General features: G+C 40.7%; 1 long non-coding RNA gene across 1 annotated transcript; it reads right to left on the reverse strand.

The window, feature by feature from the left end:
- Nucleotides 1-22,471: 22,471 nt before the first annotated feature.
- On the reverse strand, nucleotides 22,472-22,927 carry LOC121191543. The gene is made up of 3 exons (XR_005895118.1): nucleotides 22,872-22,927; nucleotides 22,597-22,715; nucleotides 22,472-22,508 (listed from the first exon to the last, which is right to left on the reverse strand). It is a non-coding gene; the product is annotated as an uncharacterized LOC121191543 (long non-coding RNA).
- Nucleotides 22,928-23,634: the final 707 nt, after the last annotated feature.

Below are 23,634 nucleotides of genomic sequence, written 5' to 3' on the forward strand. Positions count from 1 at the left end.
AATGAGTTTGAAATATGAAGCTGAACAAGATGCTCAGTGTGGATCAGCATCAAATCTCTGAGCTCAAATCTCCTTCAAAAAGTCCCACATTCACACTCAGGTTTAACAGTTTGGAAGAAAGTTTTCAAAGTGTTCACTAAGGTTTCAAATGAAATCTTTCATATTGTGTGAAATAATAGTTTGAGCCTTTGATGTTTTGAGTGTGACTGAAGTTTGTGTTGAGAGTTTGAGAAGCTGCAGACATTCAGCACATGTGCAGTGTGTTGAATGAGACATTTCATCACATTCCAGTCATGTGTCTTTGGTCCAAAGCAAGTTCAGCTTCATCCAACACTGTCTGCTCACACATTTGAATCTGCTGTTCCAGCATTGCATTCTGGGATTCCTGGCCCCACCTTCCAGGTGGCTGTCAGCTTATGGGGTTCTGTGTCCCACAGTTTGTGTCCCTGTGACAAAGACACAGTGGGACGTTGACACCCAGTGGGCTCAGTGATTGGTCGGCTGTGTGGAGCTGAGAAAGGAGCCAGGGTTTGAACTTCTCTCTCTGCTCTGTTTTCATTGCTTCCACAAATATTTGTGTCCCTGTTCAGCTCAGCAGCTGAGTGTAGCTCTATGAATGTCTTCAGGAGACACTGTGTGAAAATGTCCTCTCCGTATTTAAACCATGGTGACGTGTCCTCTCTGTGACAGCAGGCTTTTCACTGTGCCTGTGAGTGAGGCCATTGGGAGCAGCTATGAACACTTGTGCCTTCAGACCTGCTCACACGTGTTGTACAGATCAGTTCTTGTCAAACATCCTGATCTCAATGAGACTTTGTGAATAACACAAGCTCAACTCAGTCAAACTGCTGACACTGTCAATGTGGACTGTAAGAGTCAGAATCCAAATCATTTTCAAAGCTTTAAAAATCACTTTGAAAATCAGAGTCAGCACTTTCACAACTTCCTTTCAACCATTTCACACTTTGAATGTTAGAAATTCTGAAGGAGATTTGACCTAATAAACACTGAATAAAGCACAACTTTCACATCACATTCATCTCAGCACACAAGTAAACAATGGAGTCAGACCCCAGAGTCTCCAGTCCACAGTCTGGACTCTGCAGAAAACCACACAGATGATTCACTCCTGAATCCTGCAGGTTGTTTCCACTCAGGTCCAGGTGTCTCAGATGGGAGGGGTTGGACTTCAGAGCTGAGGCCAGAGAAGCACAGCTGATCTCTGACAAACTGCAGCCCCTCAACCTGAATAAAGAATAAAAGATGTGAGTTTAGGAGACAAAGTTCCTGCTTGAAAGCGTTGAGTGTTTCATCATCTGTTCAGAGCTGAAGAAGGTTGAGAATGTACAAGTTTGGAAAATGGAAACTCCAAACACCTGAACCAACAGGATGCAGCTTAAAAACAGTCAGATACTAAAAGTCAAACACAGCTCTCATTAACTTCAGTTAGGGGTGGGTGATATGGCAAAAATATCACATCACGATTTTTTAATGGTAAAATCACAATCATGATTTTATCACAGTTCATTTTTACAGTGAAGTTAATTTAGAACCAAACTATTCTCTATGTAAAAACTTAGCCCTAAATATAAAAAAGTCACCTCTTTCCACCGTTTGCTACTTCTCTCACACAGTGTGCTTTTATCAAAGGCTTGTGTTATAGTTGGTTGTTTCTGTGTAATGTCTTTAGCCGTTACCACTGGCTGATGTGTGGTTGGCCTCGCTGCTTGGCTAATTGTTCTGGATGCTGCATCTTCAGGTGGTTAAAGAGGTTCGTTGTGTTTGCGCTTTGTCGTTTGGAGAAAACCCAAACCAGTTCCATACGCAGTGTTGGGGAGTAACGGAATACATGTAACGGCGTTACGTATTCAGAATACACATTATGAGTAACTGTATTCCATTACAGTTACAGTTTAAATAGATAGTATTCAGAATACAGTTACATTGTTGAAATCAATGGATTACGTGACGATACTTCTCTGTTTCACGAGTTTATATTTATTCTCTAAAATGAACAAAGGCAACCCGATGCGTTTCCCAGAAGCCCCAGCTCCACGAAAACAAACGGAAATAAACGAGCTATTCGCCTGATCAGTCGGTCAGAATGGAGTCGGACGAGGAGCAGCAGGAGCGAGAGCTTGAGCCGCAGCCGGCAAAACAGAGCCGGGACAGGAATGTGTTGGCCAAGACAGAAACACCGTTACATATTCTGAATACGTAACGCCGTTACATGTACTCCGTTACTCCCCAACACTGTCCATACGACTGAACTGGAGTTCTTTTTGGGGACCAACTCCAAGCTTTCACTTTCGTTGTCGGCCATGGCTACCCGCTACACCTTGACTAAAACAGCGAGGCTAGTAAAAAAAAAAAAAAAATCTGCACTGCTCGTACTTCGCCATGATTGGTTGGTCATGTTCACGTGAAGCGGGCTGTTAGTTGCCCAAGGAAAAAAAAACCTTCTCGTGCGTCTGTGCGCAAGCATAGAGCTGCAATTAATAGAATGTGCCCTATAGACGATAATACGATCTCTCTCCTCTGGCAGATCGTACACTTTCTAATCCTTCACGATCTAATATCGTCATATCGCACACCCCTAGTATATGTATATTATGTGTACATAACTATACACTGCTGCACAACTGTACATACCACCATTAGAGAACCATGGCTCTATTTTTCTATTATAAATGTACACACTGCACACCTGACAGGTTATATTTTTACATTGTATATATTATTGTACATATTATTCTCCTCCCTGTTATTTTTTTTAAATCTTATTATTAATATTATTGTTATTTTTCTTGTCATATATATATATATGACATATATACACATATATGATATATATACACATTCACTCTTTATGTCTTTATACCTTGTTACACTGTATTTTGTAGAGTTGCTAAGTGCTGCCAGTTAGCTGTCAACTTGTCCTTTCCTTTCTTTTTGTGACTGTTTTACTTGCTGCTGTAACAACAATTTCCCCCTGAGGGATGAATAAAGTATATCTATCTATCTATCTATCAATCTATCCATCTATCTATCTATCTATCAATCTATCCATCTATCTATCTATCTATCTATCTATAAACCAACAGTGTGGTCCTTTAAGTCTTTGCTCCTTAACACGTTTATCAAGTCATTTCAACTCAATGAGAAAAGACCACAATTTACACACTTGTGTTAAATATCAAAACGCACGCACACACACACACACACACACACACACACACACACACACACACACACACACACACACTGAATCACTGAATGAACTTCAAGTGTTTTTCAATTGATTGGCACAAATATCAGTTGTGAAGATCTTCTGTATATTGTTGTGATAAAAATGGACTTTGAACAACTCACACTGGACATTTTCTACACTTCATTTAGAAAACATTAGTCTGCTGACTGTGACAAATACAAGTGTGTGAGTTCTGAAGGTTTCATTGAAGTCAACAGACATTATTCATGACAACTGACTGAAATGAAGTGAAACTGAAGGAATAATTCTTAGTCTGAGAAAAGTCACAATATGGAACAACAACTGTTTCAAATCTCATTCATTCAAGATGAATGGATTCAAGTTCTGGATGAAGATAAACCAGGTTCAGTTGTGGATTAAAGATATAAGATCTACAACAGTAACAGACAGTGAACTGACCTCAGAGTCTCCAGTCTACAGTGTGGACTCTTCAATCCAGCAGACAGAAGCTTTACCCCTGAATCCTGCAGCTTGTTGTTGTAGCTCAAGTCCAGGTGTCTCAGACTAGAGGACTGGGAGCTGAGAACTGAGGACAGAGCTTCACAGCTTCTCTCTGAGAGGTTACAGCTGCTCAGTCTGAAGAGGAAACAATGAAGAAAAAGTCAAATAACATTTGTGTTGAAAGGACAATCAAAGGAACAAAACTCTCAGTTTGCTCTGCAGCTCACAGCAAACTAACAGACCTGCATTTGAAAACTGGGCCAAACATCAAACACAGATTTGTTGAGTGAAGCAGAAATATCAGCTCTTTATCCACCTGCTAACCAATGAGGAGTCTCTACATTGATGATCATCTTTCATTGGCTCTGATTCAAATCCTTTCTGTTTTATACTCAACAAGTTGGAGACATGACAGTTAAATATGACACAATCAGTAATAAACAGACATGTACAGTCAAGGCCGTAAGTATTTGGACAGTTAGACATGATATGTTATTTGGGATCTCAGCACATTGACTTTAAAATATAATTATAGATACTACAGTCAATGACTGCAAAGGATTTTACATTAAATATTAAATCTGATGAGTTTGTTTCATGTGTATTTGTCCAGTTACTTTTGAACCACTAAAAGGGCTGAATCTCCCACACAGTTCTTTCTATACTCATGTCAACCTGCTCAAATTCAGAATCAGAATCAGAATCAGAAAAACTCTATTGATCCCCGTAGGAAAATTCTTACTGTTACTTAACTCCCAGTTGAAAATGAAAAGGAAAAGACTTGGCGCTTTAATGTAGGATCCATTATTTTAATTCAGATTCAATGTGATGAAGCTCAGAGCTCAGAGATGATGATAAGGAATTAAAGCAGAGAGGAATTTATTTTCCCTCCTGCTGAATAAAACAGCAGAGTCTTTATATAATGATGAATAAATCCAACTATCTATACACTTACAGAGCTTTGTTAGAGGCTTTGACAACTGGCAGCAGCTTCAGAAGAGCCTCCTCTGAAGCAGAGTATTTCTTCAGGTCAAACACGTCCAGATCTTTTTCTGATGACAGTAAGATGAAGACCAGAGCTGACCACTGAGCAGGAGACAGTTTATCTGTGGAGAGACGTCCTGAACTCAGGGACTGTTGGATCTGCTCCACTAGAGAACGATCATTCAGTTCATTCAGACAGTGGAACAGGTTGATGCTTTGCTCTGCAGAGGGAGTCTCTTCAATCTTCTTCTTGATGTACTGGACCGTTTCCTGATTGGTCTGTGAGACACTTCCTGTCTGTGTCAGCAGACCTCGCAGGAGAGTCTGATTGGTCTGCAGTGAAAGACCCAGGAGGAAGCGGAGGAACAAGTCCAGATGTCCATTTGGACTCTGTAAGGCCTTGTCCACAGCCCTCTGGTAGAGCTGTGTTGGATCAGGTTTGTCTCTGAACAGTTTAGACCACAGGGATGTTGATTGTTCTTCTGACAGCAGATTGACTCCAGAGTTGATGAAGGTCAGATGGACATGAAGAGCAGCCAGAAACTCCTGAAGACTCAGATGGACGAAGCAGAACACCTTGTCCTGGTACAGTCCTCTCTCCTCTTTAAAGACCTGTGTGAACACTCCTGAGTACACTGAGGCTGCTCTGATATCGATGCCACACTCTGTCAGGTCTGATTCATAGAAGATCAGGTTTCCTTTCTGCAGCTGCTCAAAAGCCAGTTTTCCCAGAGATTTAATCATCTTCCTGGTCTCTGGACTCCAGTGTGGATCTGTCTCAGCTCCTCCATCATACTTAACATTCTTCAGTTTGGACTGAACCACCAGGAAGTGGATGTACATCTCAGTCAGGGTCTTGGGCAGCCCTCCTCCCCCTCTGGTTTTCAACACATCCTCCAGAACTGTAGCAGTGATCCAGCAGAAGACCGGGATGTGGCACATGATGTGGAGGCTTCGTGAAGTCTTGATGTGGGAGATGATCCTTCTGACCTGCTCCTCCTCTCTGAACCTCTTCCTGAAGTACTCCTCCTTCTGTGGGTCAGTGAACCCTCTGACCTCTGTCACCATGTCAACACACTCAGGAGGGATCTGATTGGCTGCTGCAGGTCGTGTGGTTATCCAGAGGTGAGCAGAGGGAAGCAGTTTCCCCCTGATGAGGTTTGTCAGCAGCACATCCACTGAGGTGGACTCTGTAACATCAGTCAGGATCTCAGTGTTGTGGAAGTCCAGAGGAGGTCGACACTCATCCAGACCGTCAAAGATGAACAGAACCTGGACCTCTTCAAACCTGCAGAGTCCTGCTTCTTTGGTTTCAGTAAAGAAGTGATGAACAAGTTCCACCAAGCTGAACTTTTTCTCTTTCAGCACATTCAGCTCTCTGAACGTGAATGGAAATGTGAAGTGTATGTCCTGGTTGGCTTTGTCTTCAGCCCAGTCCAGAGTCAACTTCTGTGTTAAGACTGTTTTCCCAATGCCAGCCACTCCCTTTGTCATCACTGTTCTGATTGGTCCGTCTCTTCCAGGTGAGGCTTTAAAGATGTCTTCTTGTCTGATGCTTGTTTCTGGTCTGGCTGGTTTCCTGGATGCTGTTTCAATCTGTCTGACCTCATGTTCATCATTGACCTCTCCAGTCCCTCCCTCTGTGATGTAGAGCTCTGTGTAGATCTGATTCAGAAGGGTTGGGTTTCCTGCTTTAGAGATCCCCTCAAACACACACTGGAACTTCTTCTTCAGAGTAGATTTAAGTTTACGTTGACAAACTGCAGCATCATGTCCTGAATGAACAAACAAGAGAAATCAATGACTGATTCATAAAGAAAACATGACATGTTCATCCCCCTAAAGAACACACATGAACAGATTTCCCTCCATGTCTTGAGATGTTAGTAAATTTCCCATTTGTCCATCATGTTGAATCTTTAGAGAAATCCTCTTACTGCTGTGCAGACAGTCAGCCAGCTCCTCCTGCTTCATTCTCCTCAGGAAGTTCACTGTGATCTTCACAAAAGCCTCTCTGCTGCTCCTCCTCTGCTCTTCATCCTCACTGTCCAACACCTCCTCATCCTCCCTCTGACTCTCTGAGCATTCTGGGTAATCTGGACTCACAACCTTCTGGATCTTCTTCAGCTCCCTCTTCACAAAAGTGACAATGTTCTCCTCCAGCAGCTGGAACAGAAAACTGTATGAATGACAATCAAAGTAAAACCATGGAGCCGAACATCAGATCCATGTTGGACACACTGACAATCCATTGCTCTAAAAAGTGCAGCATGGAGATTATTGTCAACACAACAGATGTCAAAGTAGTTGTTGTCCATGTACAGACCATAAATATGGAGTCCAGGTGTGTTTGATGCTGCTGGGCAGACTGAGCACTGGGAACCTCTGAGCTCTCCTGGTCCACTCTGTGGAGGAATCATGAAGAATTAGCTCACATTATGTTTGCAGCATCTGTGAGTGTTTTATGCTTTGTACACAAACAACAGCTGCTTTTATGTTCTGTGGTGACTGTCCTGATTAAAGCAAACACTACTGTGCTGTGACATTCTCACTGAGAGGAAACAAGCAATCAGTTCTGTACCTCATGACCTAGAGTCATCACAACAAGTCCACCTTTTAAATGATGAGTTTTAAGGACTCACACTGGGTTTGACAGAAGTCTCACCTCTGCTACAGGACACTAACACAAACACTGGAACTGGATAGGTGCTGAGTTACAGAGAGTTTTAGTTCTGATCTGAATGACACATATAAGAACATAAGAAGTGCTTTTCTTGAAAAGAGAAACATCAACTTTGCCACTAAAGCCTGTGTTTCAGCCTGATCATGTTCATATACTATGTCATTCATGAAGCCTGGAGACAAAACACAGTCACTTCATCTTTCATAGAAGACCAGTTATACAGGACAGCTGTCTGATACATTTTAAACTCAGCTGCAGCTCACTTCTTTGCAGCAGAGGGAGGCTGTCTTTTGAAATCAATGAGGTGATCCTTTGACCTGTCACTCTTCATGGACACACAGCTGGGCTCAGGTACAGGGAAGTCTGGTCTCTGATGGATCCTGGTGGACACAGAAATTAAGACCATCACTGACATGGGGACAGGGACAACATATCTATTATTCATACAGTGTTCTCATAGTAAAGAAGAAAACATGTAGTCAGTTGCAGCTCACTTCTTTGCAGCAGAGGGAGGCTGTCCTTTGAAATTCATGGGGAGACCCATTGACCTGTCACTCTTCATGGACACACAGCTGGGCTCAGGTCCATGTTCAGGTCCAGGTCCAGCAGAGTCTGGTGTGTGCTGCTGCTCTGGCCTTCAACACAACACACACAGAGCTTTGAGTGTGAATAATGATGGTGCAGTGATGTGAGTGCTGAACTCTGACATGGAGAAGAGTCATGGACAGTTAGAGATCCTCATCTCACCTCTGAGCTTTGGTCTGGATCTCATGGTCCCCACACAGACTGCTTTTAGGGGGAGGGGCTCCCTCCTCTCTGTCCTCACACTGATTCATGATGCTGAATTCACATCCACATCAGCTCACACACACTTTCTACCTTCATGTGGAGAGAAAACACAAATCATTCATCTGCACATCAACTGAAATCATCCTCAGGTTCATGTTACTTTATTTGTATCTGTAGGTAGATTTGTTCCTCTGTTTTAAAGTTGTCTGACTGAACCATGACACTAAAGAAAATGATCAAACGGATTCTATAAAAGAGAGAGAACAGGCTCATTATGGTTCAGTCAATGTGAAAATGTGCAAGTTTCCTTAAACAGTGTAAACGTTTCTGAGCCTTTTTACAAACCACTTCACAATTTTCTTCAAAAAGTCAATTTGCTGTCAATGATAGTCCCAAGATATTTGTAAGACTGCACATACTCAATGGTCTGACCTTTAATTAAAGTGACTTGGTGCCTGTGGGGTTTCCTCCTAAAATCAATGAGCATATCTTTGGTTGTTGTAGCATTTAGCTGCAGGTAGGATTCCTCACACCACTGAACTAAATCATCAATGACTGGTCCATGGCTGCTCTCACCGTCCTGGAGGAGACTAACAATAACTGCGTCATCAGCACTTTATGATGCTTCTGCTGTCATGTCTGCTCTGACACATGTTTGTGTATAAAATGAACAATAGTGGTGACAACACACACCCTTGAGGAGAAACAGTGGAAGAACACCTTTGGTCAGACAATGTACTGTTGACCCTCACTCTCTGTGTCCTGTTGGTTAAAACATCCAGAATCCAACCCACCAGATTATTATTTAAATCAAACTGTTGTAGGAGCCTTTCAATTCAAATGTGAGGTTGGATTGTATTAAAAGCAGAAGACAAGTCCTCAAATAAAAGCCTGGTGTGTGTCCCATTAAAATCCAGATGTTTAAAAAGCATGTTGAGCAGAGTCACTGTAGCATCCTCCACTCCTCTGTGAGGCCTGTATGCAAACTGCAGAGGATCCAGTGCATGTTCACTTTGCTTCAGGACCTCACATCTGACCAGTTTCTCAATGGTTTTCATTCAAATTGGAGTCAGAGCGACTGCTCTAACATCATTCAGTGTTTTGGGACAGAAACCACAGCATCTTTCCAGAGCTTAGGGACATGTTGTGTCTGTAAGGACTTATTAAAAATATATTGAAACACAGGACTCAGCTCATGTGCACAGGACTTCACTAAACATCCACATATATTATCGGGGCCGTGACCTTTGTTCACTTTTACTGCACAGAATCACACAGCTCAATGTTAAAGTGCACAGTGTCTTTAAGTTTATGTTTCAGTTCCTGAGTTTCTGTGCTAAAACCAAAGGAATCAAAATGACAATAAAAACAATTCAGAGCATTATCCAGCTCTGAGTCCGAGTTCCAACCATCTAAAAAGACACCAGTACTGAGCTCTGTGCTCTGAAGGCCTGCAGTAGTTTTCATGCTTGACCAGGCTGAACCAAGTTTGTTTGCTGCCATCTTGTTTTCCAGTTTTGATTTGTAATCCTGCTTTGACTGTTTTGGTAAATCATGGTTTGTTGTATCCACCAATGAGTCCAAATCATCCCCACAGGACTGTGCAGTGAAAACATCCCTGGAGACAGAGCACCGACTCATCTGTCCAGACCTTTATGTCCCTGCTCTTTTCTCCATCATTTGTCCTGTAGAAATATCAGCTGCTCCTCCACTGATTGGCTCTTCTTTCCTCTTTCATATCTTTCACACACGATTCAGAGACGACCATTTCCATTCACTGACACACAGATGGACTGAGATCCACTGATTTTATCTGACAATCTGTTTGTCTGCAGTGTTTCTGTAGAAAATGACTTGATGAAACAAGCTGCAGGTGATTATTCCACACAAAACAACTGAGACTCAGTTCATTTCTCCTCAATATTATTCCAGGGGCCCTTTTAGTTGGGGCCCCTGCACTTTCCTGCCTTTTCTAATGGTAAAGTCTGAACTATATGAAGCAGCAACAACAAACCAAAACCAAACCAAACAGCAGAGACACAGATAGATCAATAAAAACAGCAAATATGTCCTGACAGACAGTTTTTTTGTTTGTACTGTGACCAGCCACAGAGATATAATCACCTATCAGAGCTGCTGAGATGCTTTATTGTGACAGTATTTATGGATTTGGGTCTTTATCATCTAATTCATCAGGTAGAGTTTGTCCTGATAGGACCAGGAGGCCTCTGACTCTGTGGATGGAGTGTTAACTGTCTCTCTGAAAATCACATAGAGCCTGAAAAACCCTGTCAGTCCCTCTGAGCTCAGTCCCGTAGAGTTCTAATGACAGAGAAAGTCAGAGCTGTTCTCCAGCCGCTGTCCGGCCGAGCTCAGACCGCATTTAGCGGCTCAGACTGCGGGAGAGCAGCGGCTCAGGTCCGCCTCCTCCACAGGCTGATTCAGGCAGGAAAAGCTGCCTTCAGTCAGCAGTAAGTGGAGCCACAGACTAACAAAGGCTCCGTGTTCAGCTACTGACCATCAGCTCACTCTGCTTCTACTCTGACTCCACCGCTTCTACTGCAAATATCCACACAACATGGGCGCATAACGACGGCCCTTTTCCTGCCTCATCCCGACTTTACATTGACAACTCACGAGTCCACACAACTAAACACCACAACGCAGTATAAAAAAAAACAACATCCAAAAACCTCGAACATCAAGTAATTCAGGTAACTACAGGAAGTGTTGACGAGTAAAACAAAAGTGCGGACATTTACCTTCAGACAAAGAAAATCGTCTGCGCCTCAAACTTCAGTCAAAGTGAAAGTAAACTTTTAGGAACCCTGGAGTACAGTGATGGGAAATCCGACTCTTTTCAGAGAGCAGGTTCTTATGGCTCAGAATCAGATTTAGAAAAACTTAATTAATCTACGTCGCGAAATTCTTTGGTTACGGACAAACTCCCAATTGAAAATTAAGAAGACAAATTGCACAGAGAAGTGTGTACACAGAGAAAAGATGTATCTAAAATAAATAAGGTGAAAAATAAAATATAAAAAGAGCCGACTCTTTCCCCTCCAAGTCGCTTCTCAGATTTATTTGATTTATTTATTTTGGCTGCTTAAATGATTTTATTACTAAAATAATGTAAAATTGTGTGTAAATAAATAACAAATGTAAAAAACATACATTGTATCAAAAATGTATTATTTGTCTTATTATACTCAACATGGAACACAGCACTACAAAAAATACATTTTAAGAAATTTTTAACTGTTTACAGTGAAACAACACAGAGAAGCTTAGAGAATCACACAAGAAAATATAAACGAAAATGTGTAAAACAAAAGTAAAATAGCATCCAGGTAACAGTTTCAGCTCGTCTTTAGATAAGATTGACATTAAGAAAAACCAAATGTCTCAGATTTGAGGGGTTGATCCTGTGTGTGCTGTGTCTGTAACTCCTCCCTCCCCCTCCTGCTCAGTGTGGACACACAGATGCCACCACACATCATGTAGCTGACCAATCACTTGCAGCTTGAACTCACACACACAAAAAAAAGCAGCAGATCCGGTTCTAAGAACCGTTTCATTCGCCTCCGACACATCACTGCTTCCTAACACTCACCTTCTTAAGAGCACTGTCTCATGTCTCTTGTCTGCTGATGTCAAAGTAGATGAGGACTGCATCAGTGTCAATGTAGGACAGAGGACACACATTGTCATAGTTCCTTCAATTAACCCTTGTGTGGTGTCATATTTTTGTTACTCATGTTACAAATGAAACAAGGTTTTTCAGAACAACTCTTGATTTTTCTCAGGGGCTCCTCCATCAGGTTTCCCTGTGTAGACCTGTAAGTTCAGCCGCCTGTTAGCTCAGTTGGTAGAGCGCGAGACTTAATCTCTCAGGGTCCTGAGACCTGGGCCTGGACCCAGGCAGATGATGACATGACTTAAGTAAGTTCCAAGCATATGAGGAAGTGACATCACATGACTTGTAAGTTGCAAGCATATGAGGAACTGGCATCACATGACTTGTAAGTTCCAAGCATATGAGGAAGTGGCATCACATGACTTGTAAGTTGCAAGCATATGAGGAAGTGGCATCACATGACTTGTAATTTCCAAGCATATGAGGACACCATATACTGAGCACTGGCCCCTAAATAGCTGCTCATCAATGGTGACATTAGGCCAGGGGGAGACAGTGCACCCACTTCTCCCACACTGTCCTGATGGCAGCTAGCTTGGGCAGACACACAAAACCCAAACACACACTAACAGGCCCAGACAGGTGGAGGACATAGTGAAGGTACACAGGACCTACAGTTTCCACTCTTTCATTAGCCCCGGGTCCAGTGGACCCGAACATCCTGTATGTAATATGGTGTGTACAGTTTGTGGTCATTGAAAATGTATTCTGATATATGTTCTTCACAGAAAATGAGTGAGTTTGAAAAATCACTTTTCATTCTTCTTTTGATAAAAAATGAAAATGGGTCCCACAGATCCACAGACCTGAACACCATATAAGGGTTGAAGAAACATCTACAGGTCAGTTGATTTACTTTCTAGAAACATTGTTCCTCAGTGTAATCGAGGCATCATTCAGAGAAGTGACTCTAAAGTTGATTGTGAGAGGATTTCCCTCATTCATTTGCACTTCAGCAGACTCAAACATTACTGTGATGTATGTGGCAACATGGTAAAATCAGTCAGGGACTGAACTGGATGTTGTGTCACACTCTAACCTCCACTCCTGTGTCTACTACAGTGGAGCTGGATTAACAAAGTCATTAGGATTCATCCTGCTGGGAAGGAAAATGTCTTCACCAAATTCTGTGACAATACATTGAATAGATGTGAAGATATTTGACTGGACAAACAAAACATTTGACCTACTAATGGCAGAGGAAACAGCAGAGTCATCAGGATTTATCCTCTAGAGACGATGAAAGAACAAACTTTGATGGAAATCCATCAGTTTAACTATTTCATTCTGACTGACAGAGCAAGCAACACTGCCAACCCTCCAGCCTCACTGCCAGTGTCAATACCAACCACAGAAGAAGAGATATCACTCCTACACCACTATGAGCACAGCTGCACCCACACACACCTGAGGAACAATGAGCCACAGTGAGGACCAAAGGGAAGTGACTGCCACATGTATTCACTGTATATGAGCAGGGGCTGATTCCTAGCACTGTCTCCTCTTACATCCTTTGTCAAACAAAAAGATTAAACCTAATTTTAAAATTACAGAGTGTGTCTGTTTCCTGAACCCTCTTCTACATATTTACTGCTTGTTAATAGTTTAGTTTGCTCAGCTGTTCATTTATTTATAACTAAGTGGTGTGGCCTATTATAAATAGTACAGGCATTGTAATGGTGTAGTTTCACCACAAGAGGGAGTGGGTGGTTTGGAGTCGCTCCTGGTCAGCGGACGTCGATACGTCATCATTTCAGGTCAGTTTAAGCTTTGATAACGTTGCTGGAGCAGAACGTGACACGTGGTTAGTATTGTTAAAGTCAGTCAACAAATGAATTGTCATCTGTCACCGAGTTGAAAGGAGAGAGGACGAGTGAAAATCCCAATATAAACAGCATGAAAACTGTGCCATGTTTCTAATTAAATATGTTTCAGTCTCTTTACCTTGCTCTGACTGACAGGCTTCATGTTGGACCTGTGTCACCTGTGTGAGGAACAAATGTCATGTAAACTGTCTTTTACATGACTGTTAGCTGATGTTACTTCAGTAAAAGTCTGTAGCATTGTCAGCAAAATGTTCTTTAATTATCAAAGTAAAAGTAGGTAATGTGAAGGCAGCATTTAAATATTTTATTCAGCTGCATAGAACTATTTTTACTCATTTTATAAATTGATCTGTGTTTTGTATAAATACTAATGGTTTGTCTGTTTGTATAAACATTCATTTACTTGTAAAATACATATCAAAAGTCCTTGCGACTCAAATGTCTTCACAACAACAGCTGTTGAAAATGTCTTCGTGTGTGCACAAATGTGTTATATCAGAAATATCTTCATTTATTTATGGATTTTATTCTAAATACTGGGACATTATGTTGTTAAAAATAACAGAGAGAAGTCACATCCGTCCCAGAATGATTTCAGATCCCAGTGCTTCCACTTTGACTTCCTAGTATCATGTTGTTGAACGCGACAGACATCACTCACCTATACTGATATGATATGATATGATATGATATGCATCAGTGTTGGAAAGAAAGAGCTACAGGTTAATGTGATAGAAACATGTTTTTCTGTATGGTCCACTCATTATTTGCATCTGTCACTGTAGCTTTTTTAGACCCATGGTGATAACTGACTTTTGTATGAATAAATCCTAAATAATCAGCTTATGTTTTTATTGTCCTTGTTTCAGATCAGTGACTTCCAGGTGTTGGCTTTTAACTCTGAGGATGCAAAAATGAAGGTTTACAAGAAAAGATGAGAGAGAACAACTGAAACAGCAAACCAGAGTGGGTACAAACCCCCTTGTTTGGAAATGTGTATCTCAGTTTTATAAATATCAAATGAAATGAGAGAGAGCCTCTTTATCATCTCTCTCTTTTGTGTAATGATCTTAAACAGACATCAAACCTGGGGCTTTGTAGTTTTCCATCATCTAGAATATTATTTAATAGCACTTTCTTTAAAAACTTTTAAAAGAGAAAAAAGTATTGGTAAGTCTTTTTTTCCAACTCCTTCCTTCAAACTTTCATTTTCATCTGCAGTCAAAAAAAGAAGGAAAAAATAAATTCACCTTACTATGTATATAGGTTTAGTGCATCTTAGTACATAAGTCCCAAAGTATTGAGCTCAGTATTTCAACCATTTAAAACATTTTTAAATGTAATAATTCTGTCGATTGAGACCAAATTGGCATAACTTCGATGACAGAGGTAAAAGGCTTTTGGAGGGTCTACAGACAATATTCCATCCCAACATGTTCTTCCCACAGTTCATATGTCAGTATAATGACAGAACATACACAACACAAAATACCAATCAAAAGTACAATGTTTTGTTTTGTTTTGTTTTTTGTTTTTTTTTTTTGATGATTTTTTTTAATCTAAAGAATTTTTTGTTTGATAAATTTCCCATTTTCCTTTAAATTAATGTTTAAAATTATAACGTACATTTATTAACTGATGAATAAGTTCAAACATGCATTAGAAGGTGTGCTATGTGAGAGCATGTCACACTGACTCCAGCCACTAGAGGTCAGGAGTGCACAGGTTTAAAGTGCTCTGATTATGTCAGTTTCTGAGTCTCACAGTCTGAATTAATGTGAGTGATTTACAACCCAAACTTTCACATCTCCTGAGCTCTGGAGCCTGAAACCAGTGGAACACACATTCATTTAGCTGTCAGATGAATAAACAATGCAACAAGTATGAATATTACAATGAACATTTCAATATGAAGAGTAGGAAGTTTGGATGGAACATTGTCAGAAGGTTTGGGTTAGGGTGGGGTAGACCCTCCTAAAGACCTGTTATATTATAAAGTGTTCAGCAGAGGTGAACATGTTACAGTAGGTACAACTCCATTCATTCATTCATCAGTTTAATAATACTTTGGTAGTTGTGTCAGAAACAGCAGTGCTAAATATTAAACAGGATCTATAAAACATACTAATAATCTAAATAAATCATCTATTAAATATCTTAAAAACCTGCTACAGTTATAAAGAGTTTGGATTTTTAACAGTAGCAGCTGCTGTGTCAGATGTGATCAAATTATTAACACCTCATAGATGGAGAAGTAGTTTTTCTTAATGTGTTTTTTAAGTTAATTTCATTTGACTAAATCCTTTTATCAGCCAAACTAATGACGTTTTTTTTTTTTTCTAAAATGTAAAATGTATTAACAGTCTTACAGAGGTGGAGTTTTTTGGCTTTTTTTTCTACGTTGAGTGCATATTTTTTATCGCTTTCTGTGGTGAACTTGTCATAATGACTGTGTAGAAGAAGCAAAGAGCTGTAAGAGGCTCTGTAGACATTGTTCCATTGAAATCCTTTTTTTGCTACAGTTCAAACATCATTGACTTCAGAAGATGTGAAAAGTATTGTCTAAACATTCAGTCTCATAATGTTTGTAAGTAATATCAGAATGATTTGGTTCTGTCTAAATATATTGAATTATGAAGAGTTGGATAGAAACACTGCAGAATGAACAATAGGAGACATGTATTTGGATGGAACACTGTCACAGGGTTAGGGTTAGGAAGGGCCAGGACCAGACTGCTTCTCACAGAGTGGGAGCGCTTCAAACATGAGGACCTGGCTGAACACACAGAAGCTGTTCTGAACTACATCAGGTTCTTTGTGGAAAATGTGACAACAAAAAGACTCATCCTGGACTTCTTCAGTCAGAAAGCCTGGATGAACAGCCACGTCCGGTCACTCCTCAGAGTCCACATCTCCACCTTCAGGTCAGGTGATAGGGCATGGTACAGCGCTGCTAGACCTGACCTGAAGAGGGGGATCAAAGAGGGAAAGGTGGACTACAAGAGGAAAATAGAGGACCACCTCTCTGCAAATAACCCACGGCAGGTGTGGCAGGACATACAGAACCTGATGAACTACAGGGGGCGTGGGGTGACCACTGCAGAAACAAGCATCTCACTAGCAGAACAACTAAACAGCTTTTTTGCTCACTTTGAGACGACTGCAGGGACCACAGCTCCATCATCTCACCCCCCAACCCCACAGTGATCCACTGCCTGTACAGGAATATGAGGTGAGACAGGTGCTCATGAGCCTGAATCCCAATAAGGTTGCAGGTCCAGGTGGAGTACCTGGGAAGGTGCTCTAGGTCTGCACTGCTCAGCTGGCACCGGTCTTCACCACCATCTTCAACCTGTCCCTGTCACAGACCAGCATCCCTGCCTGCCTAAAGCCAGCCACCATCATCCCCAAGAAATCAACCCCAGACAGCCTCAGTGACTACCGCCCAGTGGCATTCACTCCCATCATCATGTGAAGTGCTTCGAGTGGCTGGTCCTCCACCACATCAAAGACTGCCTCCCCCCATCCATCGACCAAAAACACCACAGCAGTCACCAAGAAGGCCAACAAATTGTTACCATCCTGTACTGACAAGCAGCTTAAGCTACTTTACACAGAGGACATTCAGATTACCAGTGATACTTTGGCTCCCTCTTACTCTGCTCACACAGTATTACAAGAATATTTGAAGCAGCACAAATCACGTGTGATCCTCAGACCACAGCAGTCAGACAGAAACAGAGCAGAGCAGCAAGGCTACTTCATCACTCAACCATTAAAACCAGCAAGTGACCTTTGGTTTTACACTCCACACATTCAGCTCTGACAAGACACTGAGCAAAACTTTAGAAAGTGTTGGTGGTTTCATGGTCCACTGGACCACGTGGTCCTTTTTCTCCAGAATATGGAAGGATCACTAATATCTGCTTTGTATTAAAGAAGTGATCTGATGATGAAGATTAAAACAAATATCAAACTGTTCTCAAGCCTCAGACTTTGTTACTGAAGATGAATCATGTCTGATATTTTCACATTATATACACAAGCAAAGTCCTTCATCTCTATCATGTTTGACCAACAGCACTGAATATGATAAGTGACATATCTCTCCAGCCATTGTATGCTACATGACACAGCACCAAATGATGATGAATCGATGTTTTTATGCCAGAGTCACCTCAGAGCTGAAACAGGATTTATAGAGTCTCTGTGCTCGAGTATCTGCTGCAGTTCAAAGAGAGTCTAGTTTATTTCTTTATTTCTTGTGAGTTTTTCCTTGAAGAAATCCCAAATTACTGGGTCAGTTATTCACTGAACCTGTACCATCACTGTAAAAAAAAGCTTATATTCAATTATTTGAACCTAATTACAGGATTTTTCCATGGTAAAACTTCAGTCAAAAACACTTTCACTGAATGTAAAGATGATTTTTTACAGAATATTAAGGTTTTTCCAACATCAAAAGACATTTTACATCACAAGACAAAAGATTTACAACTGCCAGTTCAGTGAAATGTCTAAGTGCATGCAGTTCCTGGGTTTTATACTTCTGCTAATAGAGTCTCATCACTGTAGGAAAAAACAAGTCCTCCTCATTACGTTCCCTCATTAGTGAGAAAGTTCTCATTCATTTCACACAGTGCATCCACTCATGTTTCATACTGAACACTAAGTTGAAAGCTCCTGACCGCTAGGTGTCTTGATTTCTAATGAATGTCCAGATCACGGTGTTTCTTTCCTCCAGATGTCAGTGTGAAAAATTCCTGTCATGTTTGATTATAAAAGCTTTGAAACTAGTTTAATTTCTGAAGAGGAGCAATGAGGAGTTCAGAGTTCCTGGAGCAGAAGTAGGAAATGTGTTGCTATATTTGATTGTGTGTGAGAATTTAGTAGTTGAAGTGTAACCTGTGTTTAAACAGGCTGAATAAATTTGTTTTGGACTCCATAACCAGCTGAACCAGCAGGGTTTAATGGCAGAAAATCTACTAATTGTTGGTGTAAAACTGGTTTGGAACAATGTGAACAGTCAGGCAGGGATGGATTTCACTGTTGTTACTGACAAAGAAAAAAGAATTCTTTCAGTCCAACAGGACACCTGTCTGTAGCACCTGATCCTCACACATTCACACCTCATTTGTGTGAGTATGAAGTTTTGCCAAGAACAATGAGGAATCTGGTGGTGAAGGAGTTCAGAGTTGACAGTGAACAAGCAGGTGGGAAAAATAATGAGTGTGTTTATCACAATTGTTCTGATAAACATTCTGTCTTAATGTCAAGATCAGAAACTTTAAAGAGGACAGAAAGAGGAAGTCGTGATATGAACCATTAAAAAAAAAGAAAAAACAAAACACTAACTTTTTCACAGCTAATGCAGCATCTGATTTTCCAGTGGAAAACTTTTAACATGAAGAAGCAACAGCAGAAAATGTTTGGTTTGCACTGGCAGTAACATCACACACCTCTTATACAGACTGAAAATAATCAGTAAACCACGAGATCAGGCTGAGATCTCAAAGTACAAACTATAAACACAAACCATAATGTCTGGTAGACAAGTAGAGCAACCATAAGAAGTGATCCGGATTTTCCTGTAGCTTCCTCTTGTCCTTGTAACAGCAGTAGCTCCTCCCTTCCTTGTCAATAATTGTGCAGAAATTATTCCTATTATTTTAATAATTTATTATTATTCCTATTATTTTATAATTATTATTCCTATTATATAATTATTATTATTATTAAGACTGTAGAATGTTGATACATCAAAGGCATCAAAGGACACACACACACGCACGCACTTCTTGTCTTACTATAGTTGTGAGGACACGTTGCCATAATGCATTCTCTTGCCCCTTAACCTAACCTAACCTAACCTTAACCATCATAACTGAAAGCCTAACTCTAACCAAAACATAACCCATAGTAATGATATTCAATCTTCTCCAAAATACCAAATGAATTACAACAATAATCACTCAGGACCATTCAGCTGGGTTGGTGAATTCAGCACCAAGGACAGCACCAGCTGAACTGTACACAACTACATGTACAGCAAATTCACAAAGTACTAAAATCTGGAGTCAGGCAAAAAAGTGTCAAAGTTTATTTTATAACTCTGACTACAGTTTGTGTTAAGGTGTACACCCAGGCCGAGTTGAATTTTGGAGTTTATTCCCTGGTGTTCAGGATCTGGTTTTAACTCTGTCCCTGGAGTTCACGACACATTTTATCGCAGCATGAGCAGCACAAGGAACGTCGTCACAAGGCTGGTAAGAGCATGATTTTTATCAGAAAGTACTTTAAATGTGTGATATTTTGTCATTGTTCTCACTTTATCTACTTACATAGTACCGCTAATGACTGCGAACTTGATGTTGAACGTAACCCCATTGCTTTTACTCCATTATTTAGAGCAAGTAGCTCCCGCAGCATTAGTTAGCTAACTGTCCTTAGCTGCCATTGTGGAGCTGTTAGCTTTCACTCAAACGTTAATGTCGGCCATACTGTCTGTGGCGTGTGATGTGTCTGTATATGACGGTAATGACAAACTGTTTGATAAGCTTCACAAATTAATGACGACGCGCATCTTGAAGGTAATTAATACTGTTTTGGAAATAACCATCCAACAATGCAACCGCATGTCGGTGTTTTAAGAGAATAATTTCCGGCTCAACGGCGCAGACGCAGCTGAAAAGTCAGTTTTGGCTAGCATGCTAACAGTTGAGCTTATAAACTGTAGCCTTGCTGTTTTGAACAGCGGTGAGAAACGTGTATTTTAACTGTGTGTAGTTGGGATACACTTTAACTTGAACATGTTATTCTCAGACATATGACATTTTCTTCCTTTAAGTCAAACCAACATGTTGATCAAAGTACAACATGGAGGGAAGAAGAAGGACATTAAACTGGAAGAGGCTTGCTTCTCAGATTTTCTCAGTGCAGGTCAGTCAGATGTTTAGTATTAAATTAATAAAGATGTAAACATGTTGTAACGTGGAGTTGTTATGGTATAGTCCAGCAGAAGTTTCTTATCCCAGAGACTACAACACTGAAAGTCACAGATCAACAGGGAGCAGAGGTGGATGAGGATGTTTCAAAGATCTGTGTTTTTTCATCTACAGTGATGATGGTAGGACATTTAAACATTCATATTTTGCTGCACTTATATTTTGAGAGATTTGTATCTTGACACAGACAAAAATATGTGATTGTGAGAAGTGGATGATAAGAATTCCAAAGTACAGTATTTAATCAGTTCATATTAAGCTGTATGTGTTGTCTGCATTTCAGACCTCCCATCTACTGAAGCATCTATGAACCTGGCTGATGGTTCAGACCTGACAGAATATGTGACCCTCACTACTTGTGGTAAGCAGAGTTATAGGTAATGGTAATGTTTTGTCTTGAGACAGGTAATATCCAGCCAGGTCTGTGATATAGTTTTAATGTGCTGGACTTTAGATTTTATTTGCCTTATACTTGTGTGTGTGTGATCTTCAGATCTAAGTGTCCTGCAGCAAGGGTGTGAAGGCTCCTCCTCTCCAAGTCTGACAGATACACTGTCAGTCTCAAGCACTTTAAGCAGAGACACAAGTGATTCTGGATGCCAGCCTTTGATGGACAGTGTGCTTGCAGAAAATTCAATTGTTTTCCAACTTGTATACAACTAGATTTTAATCATTATTTGAAATAATTCCTAAAAAATGCAAGTAATATGTATGTAATAGGTATTAGATGAATGTATTTGCTTACAACATAGATCTAAGTGTAGTTGTAAATATGTTTATAATGTTTTCTTTTTGAGAATGTGGAGCAAATTCTTACTTCAAGACCAGCAGAGATGACTGTGATTAAAGAGTATGAAGAGACTGGAAGTTTGAAAAGATTCCACCACACAGTTACTGGTTAATATTATTGTCACTCACATGCATAAAGTCACAGATACTATTACACTCTGATCTTAATGACTCCTGGAGCTCCAGGTTCTCCTGTTGTTGGTCTGTGTCTGTGACTCCACCAACTGTGGACTGACACTGGACCTCTAGCTGATTGTGTGAAACCCTGTGGGAGAAAACCCACAAGAAAAAGAAGAAGGACAAAAAGAAAACTCCACAAAGCAAGGACCAAATCTCAATCCTCTAACCTTAGTCCTGTGAGAAATAATGCTCCATCTTTAAGGAATTGGAGCCCTGCCTCAATGCCAGAGTTGCCACACGCAACTGGCCTAAGTGTAAGGCCCTTTGAGTGATTAGATAATTTCGTGTAAATAGACTGAAAAAGAAATGAATCCTGTATTTGATTGACTTTGTGAATTTTTTCTCAGCAGAAGACTTGAATACTTAGAAGTTTTTGGAAGAAAACGATTTAGAGAATGAAGAGTAAAAGAGTAAGGTGTGGGGACTCAGCCAGACTTGGACTCAGCTTCAACTGGCCCTTGGCGGGGTCCACAGCCTGGCCAGAAAAATCCACATCAATCCCCCTCTTCAGGTCAGCTCTAGTGGCACTGTACCATGCCCTATCACCTGACCTGAAGGTGGAGTCAGGGACTCTGAGGAGTGACCAGATGTGGGTGTTCATCCAGGCTTTCTGATTGGAGAAGTCCTGGATGAGTCTTTTTGTTGTCACATGTTCCACACAGAACCTGATGTAGTTCAGTACAGCTTCTGTGTGTTCAGCCAGGTCCTCGTGTTTGAAGAGCTCCCACTCTGTCTGTGAGAAGCAGTGTTGGAGCTGAGTGAGTTCATCCTCAGGCCAGCTCCAACACTGCTTCTCACAGACAGAGTGGGAGCTGCATGAACTCATCTTCAGGGGATTCCTCACCTGTTCAAGACTCCAAAGAAGAAAATGGGACCTTTTTGTACCTGGAAATGAAAACAAATACCTGAAGGTAACTTAACCTTCCTCTCACCTCCTTTAAAGACTGATTAACACCAAAAAGTCAATCAAAGATCAAGAGAAGCTCAGTGGAATGAGGTTCATCAGGGTTTCTGACCAGTTGCAGCATCAGGAAATGTGACCTTACTGTACCTGGAAACTAAAACAGCACATGACACTGCAGCCAGCTGACGTCTATCTATAAATCTAAATATAATAATATGGACAGATGCAGCAGAGCACTGGTTCAGCTATCCCATGTTCTAACATGTCGTCTCTCTACTCTTCCCTCTGTTGACTCTTTCCTACCAGCAGCCAGTAGGAACGTGGTTAATATACTGAGCATCCCCCACATCCATGTGATGCTGAATCAGGCTGGTGTGTGATGGTGTATCTGAGAAGAGAGACAGGAGAGAATTAAACAGCTTCACTGGATCTTTCCTCTGAGTGTGTGATAGATAATCTGACCGTCCGTCTACGAGGTTCAGATGCTCAGAATAGTTGAGTCTCCCTGTTTAGGTGAAGATAAGACTCCAACGAGCTGAACAGGTTCAACTGTCTGTGGAAACTTCAGAGAAAAAGTGAGCACAGTGATGGATGAAAAAACAGAACTGCTGCTAAAGCTGCTGAAATACTGAAATATCACTACAGTCATTAGACCAACTGTTACCACTTACAGTTACCACTTGCATTGTTTATTCATCTGACAGCTAAATGAATGTGTGTTCCACTGGTTTCAGGCTCCAGAGCTCAGGAGATGTGAAGGTTTGGGTTGTAAATCACTCACATTAATTCAGACTGTGAGACTCAGAAACTGACATAATCAGAGCACTTTAAATCTGTGCACTCCTGACCTCTAGTGGCTGGAGTCAGTGTGACATGCTCTCACATAACACACCTAATGCAGGTTTGAATTTATTCATCACTTAATAAATGTACATTAGAATTTTAAACATTCATTTAAAGGAAAATGAAGAAAAAGAAAAATTCTTTAGATAAAGTAAAAATTAGGTCAGAAAAGAATAAAAAATCATCCCAAAAAAAAGCATTGTACTTTTGATTAGTATTTTCT

Source organism: Toxotes jaculatrix, chromosome 13, assembly GCF_017976425.1.
Source record: "Toxotes jaculatrix isolate fToxJac2 chromosome 13, fToxJac2.pri, whole genome shotgun sequence".
NCBI classification, from domain to species: domain Eukaryota; kingdom Metazoa; phylum Chordata; class Actinopteri; family Toxotidae; genus Toxotes; species Toxotes jaculatrix.